The sequence below is a fragment of the Hyperolius riggenbachi genome, chromosome 8, assembly GCF_040937935.1.
Source record: "Hyperolius riggenbachi isolate aHypRig1 chromosome 8, aHypRig1.pri, whole genome shotgun sequence".
NCBI classification, from domain to species: Eukaryota; Metazoa; Chordata; class Amphibia; order Anura; family Hyperoliidae; genus Hyperolius; species Hyperolius riggenbachi.
In genome coordinates, this window is record NC_090653.1 from 75,910,819 (window position 1) to 75,927,982 (window position 17,164).

Here is a 17,164-nt window from a genome sequence, read left to right on the forward strand (position 1 = left end):
ATGGGGGCCACTATACTACCTACACTGGGGGGGCACTATACTAGCTACATTGGGGGCCACTATACTACCTACACTGGGGGCAGCTATACGGGGGGTCACTATACTAGCTATACTGGGGGCCACTATACTACCTACACTGGGGGCCACTTTACTAGCTACCTTGGGGCCACTATACTAGCTACACTGGGGGCAGCTACACTACCTATACTGGGGGCCACTATCGTAGCTAAACTGGGGGCCACTATACTACCTATGCTGGGGGCAACTATACTAGCTCCACTGGGGGCAGCTATACTACTTACACTGGGGGGCCACTATTCTACCTATCTTGGGGGTAGCTATACTGGGGGCCACTACACTAGCTATACTGGGGGCAGCAGCGCTACCTACATTGGGGGCAGCAGCAATACATCCTAAATTCGGGGCAAAAGCTATGCTGCCTATCCTGGGGCAACAATACTAGCTATACTGGGGGCAGCTATATTTGGGCAACTATAATACCTTCACTGGGGGCAACTAGCTACCTATACTGGGGGCAACTGTGCTAGCTACCTACACTGGGGGCCACTATAGTAGCTAAACTGGGGGCCACTATACTACTTAAACTGGGAACAGCTATACTACTTAAACTGGAGGCCATTATACTACCTATACTGGGGGCCACTATACTAGCTCCACTGGGGGCAGCTATACTACTTACACTGGGGGGCCACTATACTACCTATCTTGGGGGTAGCTATACTGGAGGCCACTATACTAGCTACACTGGGGGCAGCAGCACTACCTACATTGGGGGCAGCAGCAATACTTCCTACATTGGGGGCAGCAGCTATGCTGCCTATCCTGGGGGCAACTATGCTGCCTATCCTGGAGGCAACTATACTATCTATACTGGGGGCAGCTATATTTGGGCAACTATACTACCTTCACTGGGGGCAACTGTGCTAGCTACCTATACTGGGGTAACTTTATTACATATACTGGGGCAACTATATTACTTATATAGGGGGCACCTATACCTGGCATTACCCACTGTGGTGTGCTTAGTATGCCACACTCGCTCCTTTACTTTTTTTGGGGGGAAGGGGGGTGTCTTATAATACCCAGCACCGGGTGTCAAATGCCCTAGGTACGCCACTGGCTCTGTGTGAGAGTAGGGTTAGGTTACGTTGTAAAATATCATGAATATATACTGATATTTGGTTACAATAATTTACACTATGTACACTTTAAAAACTAAGAATATTGGTAAATATTAATGATCATTTTACTAACTAAAATGGGTGCCCATTTTTCCTCTTGCCCCTATTTCATGCATGTGATCCTGATAAGGCTAATTACTATTGTGCAGTTCATGTGTCAGAATAACGTATTTGCTAAGTAAAAAAAGAATGGCGTTCTTCTCAGAACAGCACAGGGTACAGCAGTGTAGATGTTATGAACAGAAAAATAGGTATTCTCTGCTCAAGTCACAGTGGGTCAGCAAGAGTGTCTTTTTCTAATCCAGGAAATAAACATCAGTTCCACAAACCTACAGATATAAACAAAACCTCAAATAACAAAACTCAAATGTTTTTATTCTACCTTCAAAGCTTTTTTTTTTTTTTTATTAATTTAGTGACGTTTTAACATATGTATTTTTAACACAGTAGCAAATGTCTCAAAGTTCATTATTAGAAACAATCATTATAAGATATAAAAATAAAGAATGGTGGCGATATTTTCTTCGACCCATATGAGACACCTATCTAATAGCAATGGGTAACTGCAGAGAAGAAAATATTGTCTTGTAGTTGTGTCACCAGGAAGCTTCTACCCGTAAATGATTTCTTTATATTTATGTGTCTTTACACAAACAATTCCATCAATTCTCCCCATGTCCTTGGGTCAATTTCACACTGTGAAAACTCATTGAGTTTATGGGCCGCTTTCTACGTTATTTGCCCCTATTTTATGTCTTCGTTGAAGAGCAAGTAGCACTGAATTTGACTGAGTGCTCTCTGAGTCTTCCCCTGATTGTTGCCGTCCCTCCAGTCCTTGTCCAGCGACCAAGGCTAGGTCAAGTATCTCCCGATGATCAATGGAACTCATATTGAGCACTTGATGAAACTGTTCCGTTTGCCCCCCATTATAAACTCATGATTGACTTCCTTTCTCCGACCCTTAATCCTCCGTGGCTGACAGCTCGTTCTTTCTCCAAGATGGATGTCGTCTGGATTGCTTAGAGCTTACTTGTACCTTTAGAGATTAATCATCGATTCCCTTTGGAATGGAGACTGTTATTCCACTTTCCAGTGAAATGAGTTGAGACTTTGGTTTGTGATTCCTTATTTAATGAACTAAAGAAAGAGTAAACTGGATCCCAGCCTTCAATAGCGATATTATGATTCTACTTGAAAGTCTTTAAAGCCTACTGACCCAAAGTAAACCTTCCTTAAATGTACTTGTTCTGCTAATGATGCATTTTATAGAGTGTTATATACAGTTAAAGGGAGAAATTACGGAAGCTTACAATTGCAATAAATAAAGAATGTAAAGGGGAAGAGAATTTAAGAATTTCATCGTGTAAATACAGCAGGCTCTAGATAATGGAGGTGAAATGGGTGTCTGGTCATTTGAGCTCAATGAACCAATGGACCTAATTATCTGTATTCTTCACTCTGATAGGTTTGTAATTCTCAATAGTTTTAAAGGTTAGGAAGGGTAGAGCAAGCTACACATGGGTAATGCTGGTGTAAAGAGGGAATACGCTATAAGACATTTTTAGCATTTAGACTAGCATTTAGATTTGGTATAAACATCAACTCTAATTTATTATTATGATTTATAAAGAGCCAACATATTCCGTGGTGCTGTACAAAGTAAGAACAAACATGGGGTACAACATAATAAATTGGTATACATTAATATATGAGTTTGTACAAAATATAGAATTAGTACAAAATACAAGATTGTTAATTACAGTGACAAAATGAATATGAATAATTCCAAGACACAAAAGGGTGATAGAGCCCTGCCCTTTCGAGTTTACAATCTGAAGGAATAAAAATGAGCCCCCTCCCATTTACACCTTTGACAATTGGTAAATTAGGTAAAATTCTAGTTTGTATTCTGATTCTAACTCCTAAATGCACCAGTGGATACGGTGTGGGAAGTCATACATGAAATTGGGGTGCTGGGGATAGCCACTAGTACAATATCAGTAAAATAAAGAATATGTGTAAATATTAATACAGGTATAGTTTAGGGTGTGGAGCCAAACACAGTCTGGGTTCCATATTCTGTCTATATCAGCCTGCATGGGTGACAAGGGGTTAAATAGGCTTAGGAGGGAGGACCCCATATGCTCTGTTTTCTCATAATATATATAATACTTGGAACTCTGTGTATATTAAAGTGTACAACAGAAAAAATGTTATTTTAGTAAAAAAAAAATTTTCTTTAAACTATTTAAAATCAATTTAACTCCTCGGGCCTGATTCACAAAGCGGTGCTAACGGTTAGCACCCTGGTGAAAAGCCCCTTATCACGCCTAAACTCAGTTTAGGCGTGATACGTTTAGGCATGATAAGTTTAAAGCGGAACTGCAATATAGAAAAAAAATAAATAAATAAACATACCAGTAGATTCTAAATTATAAACTCTATCTGTCTGTATGATTTTTGCCGCTCCCCGCTGCTGCAATCACTGTATTTTGTAATTTTTATTCATTTCCTGGTTTCAGCCAAGATGGCCGCAGTGCCTGATAACTTCCGGGTTACTGCTTCTCATTAGTATGTATTTTTTTTTTTTTTTTTTTTTTTTTGTGGTAGCGTGCACGAGAGGATTACAGCACTGCACATGCGTAACTTGTCCTCTCGTGCACTCTCAATCAAGAGCCCAGCTACCATTGTGAGTAAACTTGTACTGTTTGTAATAACCTTCCTAGCGGTTAAGCGGTAAGAAGGAGCCTGGCTCGTCCAGCTAACAGTTGCTGAAAGTGATATGGACGAGCCAGGCTCGTGAACGCAGCCATGGAGATTTGTAGCAGCTGATACACCCTCCCTCCACTGTGCATCCCTTCCTCCTCCTCCTGTTCCCCAGCGTTAGGCTGTAAACCCCCCCTCCCTCCACTGTACATTCATTCCTTCTGATTCCCCAGCGTTGGGCAATACATCCACCCTCCCTCCACTCTGCATTCCCTCTGATCCCCCAGCGTTAGGCTGTAAATCCCCCGTCCCTCTGCTGTGCATTCCTTCTGATTCCCCAGCGTTAGGCTGTAAATCCCCCCTCTCTCCACTGATCTCCCCCCCAGGGCCGGGCCGAGGCATAGGCTGGACAGGCTCCAGCCTCAGGGCGCAGTGTAGGAGGGGGAGCACAATTCATTCAGCTGTCATTCCTAATTGTGTTTGAAGCAGAAAGAAATAAGAAAAGGAGATACATGGAAGTGACTACATGCCAGATAACTAGATATTAAGGTGTTGGGGGCCCTGGGGTGCCTCTTAGTCTAATAGCAATCAGTGTGTGATGGCTGGGGTGGAGGAATGGAGGGGCACACTTTGGTGTCTAAGCCTTGGGTGCTGGAGGACCTTGTCCCGGCTCTGCTCCCCCCTATTGTGGGCAGTGTCCCTGGCAGTGCTGTGAATAGGGCAGGGGGTGATTTACTCACCGAGGCTCTTTCCAGCGATGAACGAGTATCCTTCTCTGCATGCAGCTCTGGGCTATTGTAAACAGTACACACGGCTGACTGTATACAATAGCCCAGAGCTGGATGCAGAGAAGGATACTCGTTCATCGCTGGAAAGAGCCTCCGTGAGTAAAACACCCCCTGCCCTATTCACAGCACTGCCAGGGACACTGCCCACAATAGGGGGGAGATCAGTGGAGGGAGGGGGGATTTACAGCCTAACGCTGGTGGATCAGAAGGAAGGGATGCACAACGGAGGGAGGGGGGATTTACAGCCTAACGCTGGGGGATCAGAAGGAAGGAATGTACAGAGGCCTGTCAGGCCTGTCTCCTCCTCGTTCATGTGTCATATCAGCGCTCACGCTGCGCTGAAGGAACGAGCGTGGAGTGGCACTGGTGGGGCGGAGAAAGGGCGGGTACCTGGCCTGAGGGGAAGTAAACCATTTTGCAGGGAGAGGAAAACTGACTCGTCTGCCTGATTTTAGCATCGACTTATAAGTCGATGCTGTTTACCGGCAGAATCTCGGGATGGAGAGAACACACAAAGAGCTCCATAGGGCGCACAGAGGTATGTCATCGTTAAAGGTACATACCCATATTATCACATTGTATTAAAAAAAGATCCTTCAGTTCCGCTTTAAGCGTGATAAGTTTAAGCACCAACTGGGTTAGCACCGCAGTGCACAGCTGATCAAAAGTTTTGCGCTAGCAAAGTCTGGTGCACTTCGCATAGAGTTTAATGGCGCTGCTTTGCGCGCGGGACTTTGCGCGCTATCTAAACTTATCTAAATTTATCACGCCTAAACTTATCACGCCTAAACTTATCACGTCTAAACTGGCTTTTCACCAGCGTGGTGCAATGGTTATCATGCCTAAAGTCTTTTACTGGGTTAGCACCGCTTTGTGATTCGAGCCCAAGATCTTTTTGATTTTTTAGTATTTGTACCCACTATTCTCCCTGACGTACACAGCAAATTTAGTGACCAAAGCATGTATGGGGGCTTTGCAATGAACCACAGAAGTCTTGACTTCAATGTAACTGGTTGAATTCCGTCGTACGTGTACCATCTGTTGGGAACTTCAGTACTAAGGTCAACTTTTCATTCTTCTCTAAAAAAAAATGTCAGGAATAGGATACTGTTGTCTGCTTCTTCTTCTTTGTTACACTTGGAACAGATCAAATCATTGTGCAGACGGTGAAAAACATTGTATCTCACTTCAACAACTGAAGGATTGTACATGAGTAGTACATGCTAAGAACCTGAAAGAAAGCTCACTACAATCACAACGTACAGAGCTACCCTGGAGAGTATCACTAAAGTGTCCATTGCCAGGTAAAGGCACAAAACTTACACCTCTCCTTGATTCTGCCTGTTTCTAATTCCAGTAGCAGGCCTTTTCTAATTTAAAATTAGAGTGATTTAAAAAGCTCTTGCTAATGTAATGCTATGGGTGTGATCCCACTTGACGAATGTGATTTCTTTTTTTTTTTTTACATCGCCCATAGTATTACATTAGCAGAGCTTTTTAAATCACAAGCGCTTAGAAAAGCATTCCTCGTGGGTCCCGGACCTAAAGACTCCCTCAACAACTTGGCAAAATTCACAATTTTTTCGTGCCAACTTACTACACATTTTCTAATATGTTTAATGTATACCAAGTACCCCATTTCACGCTTGGCGTATTTGCTTATTCAAGCAGTACAAGTGTTTTTTTTAACAATCATTTTTCAAAATGATTGTGCTAGCAATTATAGATCCTCGTTGACTTGTAAATTTCTCCGAATAATGAGCTCTGGCTTGGGCTTGCAGATTGTTATTGAATTCCAAATATGAAGTGATATGGTGAAGTGATAATCAGAATAGGCACATTGTAAAACTGTACAGAATAATAATATATAGGACTAATATAGACAGCACAGTATATTACAGCGTAGAGAAAGTTTTAAAAGAGAGAACAATATTTATTTTTTTTCTTGTGTTTTTTGTTGGAGGACCCCAAATATGAACATTACTGAGGTCAGTGGTGAAGAAGTTCAGGGTCATAACTTTGGTAGTGCCAATATTGGTGCTTTTATAATGGCTTTTTTATAAATTTGGCTTTTTATAACGTTTCTGGCCCTAGGGCTGATCCTTCAGAGGAAATAAATCCTGTGACTGAAAGCCATTGATTTGCCAGGTCATCCTGATTAGGTCAAAGGTCAAGACCGGATTTATACTTTTTCTGCCCCTAGACCAGGCATGTTGGGGCTGTCCTTCCATGTGCAGCAGCCCCTCCCATTCCATGTGCAGCCCCCTCATCCATGTGAAGCATCCATGTGCTGCAGCCCCATTCTTTCATGTACAGATTCCATGGGCATCACCTTCCATTTTTTTGTGTTGCTCCCTATTTCCAGCCTCCTCTTTCATTATGTAGCAACCCCCATTTCATGTCCAGGTGCCCCCTTGGGCTGCAGCTGCCCAAGACCCGGGCCTTTGTGGCCTTTCCAGAAATTCGGCAATGTCAGTGGTTAGATCATGGTGGGGAATAGGATAATTTAAAAAACACAATTGCAAAGTGTGGGGGGAGGGTTGGGCCCTGATGCAAGTTGTACATGCAACCCCCCATAACAATTGACATGGTGCACCAAAACCTGCCAATGGCAACTACAGTGTCAAAGGTGCAAGAAGGGGATGGGGAACAGTTTGTTAATGATTACCACTATTCAAAGTATCTATAGAAGTGATTATTATGAGCACAGGACCAATAGAGAGCTAATACTGCAGTTGAGGGAGGGCCCTTTGGTGCCCCTCTGGCCCAAGGGCCCCGATGCGGTCACAACCTCTGCAACCCCTATTGCTACGCCCCTGGTCCTTCAGACCATTAGACACCCCCACCCCTTTGCTTAACTAAATTATAACCCTGGAGTTAGGATACAATTTATTGGCTAACTTAAAAGAATAAGGGTAAGCTTTCAGGTACTCAGCCTTCTTCAGACTTGAATGCTGTACGCTGACAAGATGTTAGAGCAGACAGCTATATACATGCAACATCACAAAGGAATACATAAGTACATGCCATTAAGATTCCTTAATTGAAACAGAACATCCAAATAAGCTCTTAAAGAGAACCTGAACTGAACATAAAAAGTCAAAATAACCATACACAAGTCATACATACCTCCCGTGTACTCTACTCCTCAATCCCTTTCTCCTCTCCTACGTCCCATTTGTCCACTGTGGTCAATGGAATTCTCCATCTTCCAGTTTGAAAATGACCATTACCTCATAACAGCTTCCTGGTCAGCACACTGTTAAACTGAAACATCGCCCACTTGAGCTATACGGAAGTATGGACATTACCTTGCACATTCAGTTGTAACTGACAGCTGTTGATATATAACTGACAGCAACTGGTATATTTCACTTCTGACAAAATATTGTAAGAACTGGAAGGGATCACTGTAAGAAAAAAATGGTAAGCTTCTGAGAGGAACTGACGGTGAGGTTAGTATGTAATATTTATTTGCAGCTACATCATGTGTTTATTTTAAATAACCTTACTCGCTTCAGGTTCCCTTTAAGAGGATATTAGATGATTTATAACAAGTAGATAAGACCCTTTGTTTACTCTCAAACCCTTGCATAACTAAGACTCTGCATGGCACAGAAAAATCATAGATTCCGAGTTCAAAAGTTAGCTTCAAGCAGAATGGATACAATATTTGTCTAGGCTGAAAAAGAAGTCTGGCATTAAATACCATCAACATCATAACAATATAAGAAATTGCAATCCTTGCTCAATCTACAGATTTGAACCAATGTATATATTTTGTTTCTGCTATTAGTCTTTTTTTATGATTTAATGCCATTCTTCAGGGCAGTAACCCAAAGATCATTTAAGCTGTGTCCATGGGAACGAAAGTGTGTAGGCACTGGGAGATCATATTTGGGATCATTAATAGGGAACCTGTGTCCATTAATACATTTACACAGAATGTGTCCAGTTTCTCCCATGTAAATTGCTTTGGGGCATTTTGCACAGGAAAAGCACAGTTTGGGGCGACTTCTGTACAAATGTATCTCTAGCCTAGAGGCTAGCAATGCTTCTATTACTTTGAGGTGAGGAGGAAGAATGACGTACGGAGCTCAGTGGAGGAGCTTCATTGGTGAGTGGGAGAACAATGCATTTGAGTGTTGCTCAGGGGTCAGATGTTGCTTAAAATCTAGCGTGGTGGATCTTTACAGGCTAAATTTTTGTTGAGATGGTCTTTATTGGCTGGTTGCCAAGTACAGTTTGTTTACATAGTTTAAGATGTGTATGTGTGACGTGTCCAGCAGAGGGATGTGAGTGTATGGTGAGTATGTGGTCAGGGGCATAACTACAAATCATGGCCCCCCCAGCAAAACTTTGATGGAACTCCCTAATGTCTTAGTCTTTTGCCACAAATCAAAGTCGATATTGCCCCAAACGTGATATTACTCCTAGGCTGTAGGATTACATAAAGGGCAGAAAAACTTTGCTAGAGCAAACATGCAAATAAGCATCAGCAACAGAAGCCAGTATATAGCATTAACCACAGAGCCTGCAAGTCATGTGGCATGATCAGCGGAACATGTAAGTCAGGCCACAGAGCAGCAAGTCATAATGGCCAAGCAGTAAGCAAAAGCTTGCAAGTTGCAACAGTACAATTGCAGGATGAAGCAGAATACTTGCTTGTGATCATCCCCAAGCGATGTTGCGTAGATGGTACAGAAGATAACACTGGCTTAGCTTGGCTAGCCAAGAGATGGAGACATCGGCCAATGAGGCTAGGATATGTGGTGATGTTTGCTGTAGGTAGCTGATTTGCCAGGAAACGGTTGTTCAGCAATAAGGCAGGATGTGGCATCCCCATTGACACAAAGAATGGTAGGCCAACATGTTTCGCTGGAACTAACCCAACATCATCAGGGCAGAACAAGGTCACCCTTTGTTAGGTATAGAACTCGGCCACAAACTGTCAGTGACGGATCGATCCCCGATCCTTGTAGGATGACATAAATTGAAGGTGATTACTTAGCTTAACTTAGTTGAAATCTAAGCCCTTTTTTGATGGCCAGATGGCTGCCGGAGCGTAGATTTTATCTCACCGCCATTGTGCGCATCTGCCATTTTTGTTGCTCCAACAATCTCGCTGCTGAATCCCCACCGTCTCCCACCACAGCTCACTCGCTCTGCCTGTCTCTATGACGGCAAATCCCTGTGAGCGGGTCAGAAGCCGATTTTATTGGTTCCTGGTCCTGTCTTTCAATGTAATCAACCCCCATTGGCTTACATTGAAAGACAGGAAAGAGTTCCTGTGAGCCAGTCAGGAGCCACTTTCATTGGCTCCTGACCAACTCACAGGAACTCTGCCGTCATAGTGACGGCAGAGTGGGTGGCCCAGGTTCCCGACATGCGGCGGTGACGGTAGTTGCGGTGGATATGTGATATGCGATTCGCTGGGATTATGCCAATTCTGTAGCAGCGGTCTCTGGTCCTTAAGGGGGCAGAGACCACTGGTACTTAAAGCGGTATAAAACCCTGACAAAATGTTCAATAAAAACATGTTTTCCTACTTTTTATATGCCATACGGTTATCATATTTGCATTTGTGCATAGGTATTATTATTCATTTAGAAATGATATGTTCCCAAAGTACAGTTTTTTGCTTTGTGAGCTGACTTTGCATTTGATTCAAAACTGGTTTTATTCATTATGTATTGAAGGCAGAAATGCTTTCAGTGTCTCTCTGTGTCCAGCAGCTTCTCCACAGTCAGAGAATGTGTCACATTCCTCACTTGGTACATTTAAGTAAACACAAGATAACATTATCTACAACTTCGGATGCATCCACATTTCTCTGCACTGAACTTTCAAGTCCTGTGTGTAACACTTTGAATGCTGTTTTAGTATTTAAAAAAAAGTGCTGGTTGTATATAATGCTGTAAATATTTTTTTAGAGCAAAGAAGAAATGTTGGGTTTCATTCCACTTTAAGTGGTTAAGAAAGATCAATATTATAAAAAAAATAAAAAGCCATTTTAGGAAGTTATAGTATGTAGTAATGTGGCAAAGTATTTAAGGGCGATTAAATGGAATAAAGAAAATAATGTGATGAAGAGTTCTAAAAAAGGAATAGAAAGAGCAATAACAATTTTATTGTTCTTGTAAATTATATGAAGGCATTTACATTTTACCATGCATTATTTAAGAATCGTCTTTTTCTAAAGTTAAACTTTAGGCAAAAAGCCAAAACTGATGAAATACAGTTTAGATAATAATTCTAGCAGCCAAAGAGTTTTAATTCTGTCCAGGCAGTCCAGAGAGACAGAACAGTCCCATGAATCACTATCATATTCTATGGTAATACAGATTACTTGGGACCAGAGCCCCCTGCTGACTGCAATGGGAAAAGCAGCAGCAGAGTGATACGCCTTTTCTCTAAGCCAGCTGCTCTCTTCTCTTCCAGGCCCATATGTAATTTACTTTTTCTCCTGAGTTTCCTCCTAGGTCAGTGATGGCTAACCTTGGAACTCCAGCTGTGACAAAACTACAAATCCCATCATGCCTCTGCCTCCCCGAGTTATGCTTAAGGCTGTCAGAGTATTGCAATGCCTCATGGGACTAGTAGTTCCACCACAGCTGGAGTGCCAAGGTTAGCCATCACTGTCCTAGGTGATATTTTCACACCTTGCTATTAAATGCCTTTTAAACCAACAACAAGCAAGAAAATCTTCAAAATAATTTTGACGGTACTTTTTCACCTTTTCTATTGGGAAATTGTTAAAAAGTTGTTTTAAAGTGTACCTGAGATGGATTTCCTTAGTGAATTTATACTTACCTGGGGCTTCCTCCAGCCCCATGAGGTGCTGAGGTGTGTGGAGTCCCTTGCCGTCTGTTCTCTTGTAATCCCCCCCAGTAATCTGGCCAGTTGTGGACAGTCGTGCGCTGCTGAGCATGCTTGGCCTGGCCAGGCACGCACCCCCTCCATACTCCCTTGTCCGGGCGTGTTCTGTGCTTGCTCAGATGCAAGACGCTACTGGCTGTGGGAGCTTGACTGGGGTGCATGCGTGGCCGAGACGCGAATGCTCAGAAGAGCGTAGCCAGACAGATTACTGAGGGGGATTATAAGAGAATGGAGTGGCCAGAGAGGACGACAAGGGACCCTACGCACCTCATGGGGCTGGATGAAGCTCCAGGTAAGTATAAATAAACCAAGGAAACCCATCTCAGGTTTCCTTTAAAGAAAAGATAAAAATTATTTCCTTGGAGATAACTCGGGAGAAAATCTGAATGTAGTGCAGAGGAAAACAGGAAGCTAATAGAAAGATAGGTTTGCATGGCTTTGGTGGCACAGTGGGCCAGTGCTGTATGCAGAGCCATGCAGTGTTGACGCTTGATTTATTTCACCCTGACCCGGCAATGACAAATGAAACAATTGGAATTCACAGTGACAAATTCAAATAAGCCCTGGTGGGAATTTTTAAATTCCTTTTTTGAATTTCCCATTAGTCTGGGTTAATGAGAAGCAAAAAAAGAATAATTTGGAAAGCAGATGCCAGATTCACGAGGCTGGAATTTAATAAAATACTGTAAGTGTGTTCGGTGCTTTTTATTTCATGAAAATACTTTTTTATGGTACTACTGCTTCTCAGACCCAAGCACATTTCTTGATGCAGAGTGATGAGCGGAAGCCCTTTTTTACATGTTTGAGTCTTGGCTAGGACACTGTTTGCATGAAGTTTGTATATTCTCCTCAAGTTTATTTGGAATTCCTCTTGCTAGTCATCCCACATGCTTATGAATATATATATATATATATATATATATATATATATATATATATATATATATATATATATTACTATCATGTAAATTAGCCTACCTCAAAATTGTCCTCAGAGTAGGGTGGTAACATTAGATTGTGAACAGGGACGTTTCTGGCCTCAGGCCATACAGCCAAAGGCCTGGGGTGCCCTCTAGTGTAGAGGATGCAGTAGTGAAAGCTCCATATTAATGAAATTCTGTTTTATTCTGCAGTGCACAGCCTGGTATATTCCAGCTTTTGCAATGCTGTGGGGTGTCTTGCAGCTTTGCAGTGTCCCCTGGAGTGTAATCATTGGCTAATTCTACTCCTCCCCTCCTCTTTCCATAGAGAGTGAGTGTGTATGTAAAGAAAGGGGGTAATATCACAGGTTGTTGTGCATGGTGCACCAAATAGGCCAGGAATGGTTTTAGCGTGCCATGCACAGCTTTGGGGATTCCATGCATAATGAGAAAAAATGCTGCCAACTGTCCATTTTTCCCCTGCACATGAATCTCTAGAAACAGCCTAGTAATTTTAGTAGGATGTGATTCCCCAGCCAAATTTGCTTTGGGGAATAACTCCGAATCACCCTTAGTGGAAACAGGCCCCTGGTAAATTTTGATGAAACCTTTGATTGGAGGTTCATTTTACATACCAATAGTTTTCCTATCTGCCTTTAAAACCATGGACTGACATATGTTTTCAGATAAATAAGAACTTCAGTTGCAAGAGCTGCAGAAAAACATCTTACGCCTATCATTTTATCATTACGATCTCTGCAATCAACGTCCATAAAAAATATATATCCCTTCTAGGATTGCCAATTTGCCTAATAATGATGACATTTTACTTACCAATGACGTAAGTACTGTAATCAAAATAATTCCTTCTGCATTCAGATACTGTTCTCTACTCCATGCAGATGTCAAATTCTCTGAAAGCAAATATATACAGTAGCACAAGAAGTTATAGAGACTAACTCCCAACAAATACAGGAATGTCAGTTTGGTCAACTGGACAATATAAATGTGTGTATATATATATATATATATATATATATATATATATATATATATATATATATATATATATATATATACAGTGGTGTGAAAAACTATTTGCCCCCTTCCTTATTTCTTATTCTTTTGCATGTTTGTCACACTTAAATGTTTCTGCTCATCAAAAACCGTTAACTATTAGTTAAAGATAACATCATTGAACACAAAATGCAGTTTTAAATGATGGTTTTTATTATTTAGTGAGAAAAAAAACTCAAAACCTACATGGCCCTGTGTGAAAAAGAAATTTCCCCCTGAACCTAATAACTGGTTGGGCCACCCTTAGCAGCAATAACTGCAATCAAGCGTTTGCGATAACTTGCAACAAGTCTTTTACAGCACTCTGGAGGAATTTTGGCCCACTCATCTTTGCAGAATTGTTGTAATTCAGCTTTATTTGAGGGTTTTCTAGCATGAACTGCCTTTTTAAGGTCATGCCACAACATCTCAATACGATTCAGGTCAGGGCTTTGACTAGGCCACTCCAAAGTCTTCATTTTGTTTTTCTTCAGCCATTCAGAGTTGGATTTGCTGGTGTCTTTTGGGTCATTGTCCTGCTGCAGCACCCAAGATCGCTTCAGCTTGAGTTGACGAACAGATGGCTGGACATTCTCCTTCAGGATTTTTTGGTAGACAGTAGAATTCATGGTTCCATCTATCACAGCAAGCCTTCCAGGTCCTGAAGCAGCAAAACAACCCCAGACCATCACACTACCACCACCATATTTTACTGTTGGTATGATGTTCTTTTGCTGAAATGCTGTGTTACTTCTACGACAGATTTAACAGGACACGCACCTTCCAAAAAGTTCAACTTTTGTCTCGGCGGTCCACAAGGTATTTTCCCACAAGTCTTGGCAACCATTGAGATGTTTTTTTAGCAAAATTAAGACGAGCCTTAATGTTCTTTTTGCTTAAAAGTGGTTTGCGCCTTGGATATCTGCCATGCAGGCCGTTTTCGCCCAGTCTCTTTCTTATGGTGGAGTTGTGAACACTGACCTTAATTGAGGCAAGTGAGGCCTGCAGTTCTTTAGATGTTGTCCTGGGGCCTTTTGTGGCCTCTCGGATGAGTTTTCTCTGCGCTCTTGGGGTAATTTTGGTCGGCCAGCCACTCCTGGGAAGGTTCATCACTGTTCCATGTTTTTGCCATTTGTGGATAATGGCTCTCACTGTGGTTCGCTGGAGTCCCAAAGCTTTAGAAATGGCTTTATAACCTTTACCAGACTGATAGATCTCAATTACAGTACTTTTGTTCTCATTTGTTCCTGAATTTCTTTGGATCTTGGCATGATGTCTAGCTTTTGAGGTGCTTTTGGTCTACTTCTCTGTGTCAGATAGTTCCTATTTAAGTGATTTCTTGATTGAAACAGGTGTGACAGTAATCAGGCCTGGGGGTGACTACAGAAATTGAACTCAGGTGTGATAAACCACAGTTAAGTTATTTTTTAACAAGGGGGGCAATTACTTTTTCACACAGGGCCATATAGGTTTTGAGTTTTTTTTCCTCACTAAATAATAAAAACCATCATTTAAAACTGCATTTTGCGTTCAATTATGTTATATATATATATATATATATATATATATATATATATATATACACACACACAGTATATATATATAGGTGTGTGTGTGTATATATATATCTGGGTTTCTTGAAAGGCCAAAGCCTTGGGTGCTGGAAAAGCAGAGGGACAGAAGGGCGGCAGGACTTGGGAGACATAAGAGGCCACATGTCACAGTAAATCATTTCTCCTGGTCAGAAGCCACCCTGCTTTGATGCGCATTCAGTCTGAATTCCAGAGTTCCGTGCATCTCTCTTACTTCCTGGTGTGTGATGAGACAGTCACAGCTTGTTCTGCTGCACAGGTACGTACATACATACATACATACATACATACATAAATACATACATACATTCAAGCTTTAGTGATTAGCTCCATTGTGCCAGCCAGGGTTACAGAAACAGAAAACGTTCAATAAAATGTTTTCATGCACAGACAGCACACATTCACTCATTTCAGCTCCACTTAAGAACTTCAGCTGTCAGACAATGTAGCTGGTCAGCCACCCTCCATTCCGTCTCCTCCCTGTAAATCTTAAGCAAAAAGAAATATGCATCCTCCATCTTAACTCGTTGCTTTCTCATTTTAAAGCTAGAGCACTGTACCATGTTAGCCATCAATAACATAATCAGTAATTGAGTCTAACAAAGGCAATTTTCAGCTAGTTGATGCCTTTTGATAGCTGAGCAACAGGTCTCTGATTACAGTAGTACAGAGAGGGAGATGAAAACTTCTCTATCTGCCTTTAGCTCTGTTACTTCACTACTGAGGAACTCACTGCTCTGACAGGAAATACAATAATTTGTAAGCTGAGAGGAAACATACACACATGTACATGAGTCACTAATGCCTGGTACACACCATGCATCAGGCTCAAGGAAAAATAAATATTGAGTTGATAGATAAATAGACAGATAATTAATTGTAAAAGTTTTTGGGGGACAAAACTCCAACATACTATATCTATGGTAGCTAACAAAAAATGTGCTGCTATATATGGCTGTTCAGAATAAAAGAACATAAATCAATGACCTTTGCTTGCCATAGAGAGAGGTTGTATGGAGAGTCAGAGGTCATCATAACCCCTTTCATGTACAGTCTCTGTGATCCACATAGTCATTGTTCTTGCATTTAGTACCTCCCCAAAGGCTGCTCTGACCTATAGATCACAGGTGTCAAACACAAGTTCCGTGGGCTGAATGCTGCCTCCTAATCATTTTATGTAACTCTCCAGAGCTTCAAATGTGTATCATTGGAAGCAGTAAAAGAATAACTGCACACTGCCTTCCCAACCAGAGGCCCACACTGTTGACAGTGTTTCTGGTTGAAGTTTGAAGTGGTGTGCAGCAACAACCCACGGGACCCTTCAGCAAAATTACCATGGGGCCCCCTCTTGGCATCCAAATCCCCTGGTGTGACAGCTTACCAAGAAGAATATGGGGAGGAGACGTTTGGCATCCCGCCTTGGGCCATATTTCATCTTGATGCTTGTCTCTCGAAGCAGCAGTGGGGCAGGTAAATATGAAACTGCTCCACTGCGCTGCTCTGCAGAAGGGGGGAAGCAGGCCTCCCATGTTCACTATAGTTACGTCACTTAGCTTGAACTATTCAATAAATAGCTTGAACTAGTCAATAAATGTTAAATCTTAATAAACAACTTGCCCCCGCGGCTTAGACTAGGTTTAGAGCCCCTTACATAATTGAGTTTGACACCCCTGTTATAGATATGTACAGTATCTATTCTATAGCAGGGGTGTCAAACTCAATCATGTAAGGGGCCAAAATCTAATACCTAGTCTAAGTAGCCTTCTGCTATTGCCACTTCATTGATAAAGAGCGCTATAAATATTTTATTAACATATTAAACTAAATAGAGAGGTGACTTTTTGAAATGCTGAATTGTTGGAAAACTTTAGTTCTCTTCTAAACTCCCGTTGTCCCTAGTACTCCAGCTAAACTTTCATGTCAGGCTGACTGAAGACACAGAAGTGATTGATACAATCTCCATTGCCCAGCTACACTTGAAGTTTTGTAGTTACATATTTCATGAATTGGTTTTGGTTGGA